Genomic DNA, 2,559 nt, shown 5'->3' with positions numbered 1-2,559 from the left:
ACTAGGATGATCTGTAGGGGAAGAAAGGGATAAAGAAAGGGGGGTAATCAGAAGGGGGAATGAAACGTGAGAGACTATGGACTATGAGAAACAAACTGAGGGCCTCAGAGGGGAGGGGGGTGGGGGAATGGGATAGACCGGTGATGGGTAGTAAGGAGGGCACGTATTGCATGGTGCACTGGGTGTTATATGCAACTAACGAATCATCGAACTTTACATCGGAAACCGGGGATGTACTGTATGGTGACTAACATAATATAATAAAAAATCATTAAAAAAAAGTTATAGATGAGGCAATAGATTTATAGGTAATGGATAAAGATAGATCGTAAGATACAGATAATGGAAAAATTGATAATATTCCAATATCTTTCATGGTAGTGGGGGATGCGCCAGTATCTAGGATGTAAATTTTCCCCGAAATAATGATTTTGGTTTTGAAACATTAGATTTTTTTTGTTTTGATAGGAATTATATGTAAGGACTTGCTCTCTATTAAGGCCACTCCTCCTTGGTGGCAATAAGAACATTTTATCTCGATCCATTTCTGTAATGAAAGAAGGCAGAGAGGATAATTTTGTAGATGGAACAAAGCCAGTGCCCATGGGAAAAGGCAGTCCCGGAGGGCCAGCAGGCAGAGTGGTATACTATCTCCACGCTGCTGGCCTTGCTACTTTCAGATTCCACCGATATTCTCAGTATGTGCTGCTTGGGAGAGTTGAAGGGAGGAGCAAGTGACTAGGACATTCTGTAGGTCTAGCCCTACAGATCAAATGGTTATTGTGTGAAGAAAAGAGAGATGGAGAAGAGTTATGTGATATTTCTATTTCAAGATCTACAATTACGTAGAGATTTATTTTGCCTTCCATTCCAACATATATTCTTTTATAGTTTATCTATAACTTCGGGGAAAATTTATTTTGTTTAGTGCATCTGCCTCTCACCTCCAGCTCATCTTGCGGTTCACACCCAGCCCAGGCCATGGCCACCTACACCCAAATGTCTTTTCTCTTCCTATCCTTTTTCAATGGACTATTCTATGGCTTTCTATTTCCATCATGTGAAAATTACTCCACTTTCTCACCAATGGGCTCTCCACCTTCTTCTCCAACTTTATTTTTTCGAACTCTCAACTGACAACACAGACAAGTAGGTGGAATTACTGCATATTGTTTTGGTAGATGAATGAGTGGAAATTCTAGCACCTACAACAGGGAACTGTGAACTGAACACAGGGTCAGTCAATGTTTTTTAAAATAATGAATTGCGCTCGCTTTGGCAGCACGTATACTAAAATTGGAACGGTACAGAGATAAGCATGGCCCCTGCACAAGGATGACATGTACAATAATGAATAATACAATTTCAAGAGAAGTAGATTTTGGTTTAATTGAAGGCAGCTCTTTTCACAGAGCTGCCCAACGCAGACCAGACCAGACTTTTCTTTCAAAATACACAAGGTTTTCGTTCGGGTCACATAACTCCCAGTTTGTTATCGCGGGATTTCTTCCTTACATAGGCAGTTGGTCTGAAGATGTCTAAAACCTTTCTAAATCTTAACAGTTTATGATCATTGGATTCATTCTTATCACTGAAGCTCATTCTTAAGTCTGTATTGCTTGTGAAGAAGTCGACTTACAGGAAAGTGATTCACTTTTTTAATAAGATACTAGTTCTATATAAAAATCAAAATAATTCATCTTTAAAAAAGTCAAACCGCCTGGATATTCAACCAGCTTTTGCCAGAGGGTTTTTTTGAAATGAGCTGAGACAGGCACAGGACTGCACAGGCCTCTAGCACAGCAAGGGCAACCAAGAGGACAGACAACGTGCACAGCTGTTCAAAAGAAGGGAGAGGGGCTGGTTCCAGACCTGCTCCAGAGAGAAGCTCAAAGGTACTCAGCACTGGCAGAACAAAGAACCCCAGGAGTGAAGCTTTGCTCCAAAAGAGAGGTTTTTGCTTCAGGAGAAGACTGTTCCAGGAAAAGGAGACTGGCTGTTTCAAACTTAAAAAAAAAAAAAAAAAAAAAAAAGCTGATCTCATGGCTCTGAGCGAAATAGTGAGTAGAAAAGAAATATTAACTTGAATCCAACTGAGAGAAGTGGATCAGAGTAAACCTGCATATTTAGGAAGAGAAATGACTGTTTCTTGTACTTAGTTTTGGCCTCTTTTCCTTTGTTTTATATTTTGTATTTTTCTATTATTTACTGTTAATAAATGTGCTTTGAAACTATACGCCTGTTTTGTTTGTTTTCTCTGTATCATTCATATTTAATTCTAGGAACATTTATGGAATGTCTCTTAAAGAGCCGACACTGTGTAAGGTGCTACAGTTTGGAAACAACAGGACATGGATCCTTCCCATACGGGAGCCTGGTGGGATAGCCGCACAACTCACGGTAATAGCAGGGAGTGGTTAAAAAGTATAGGTTTTGGAATAAGATGGGCTAGAACTTAAATTCTGATTGTATCCTTTCTTATCTATAAGGACAAAGAAAAGTAAAATGAATTCTAATCTTCAATTCCCTTATCTGTAAAATGTGGGTATGTCTCATGGG

General features: G+C 39.4%; 1 non-coding gene across 1 annotated transcript; it reads left to right on the top strand.

Moving 5' to 3' along the window:
* Positions 1–1,266: 1,266 nt before the first annotated feature.
* On the top strand, positions 1,267–1,370 carry LOC123795816 (U6 spliceosomal RNA). The gene has a single exon (XR_006780602.1). It is a non-coding gene; the product is annotated as a U6 spliceosomal RNA (small nuclear RNA).
* Positions 1,371–2,559: the final 1,189 nt, after the last annotated feature.

The sequence above is a fragment of the Ursus americanus genome, chromosome 35 (genome assembly GCF_024610735.1).
Source record: "Ursus americanus isolate L20-20 chromosome 35, mUrsAme1.1.p, whole genome shotgun sequence".
NCBI classification, from domain to species: domain Eukaryota; kingdom Metazoa; phylum Chordata; class Mammalia; order Carnivora; family Ursidae; genus Ursus; species Ursus americanus.
This window is presented reverse-complemented; position numbering and strand designations above follow the sequence as displayed.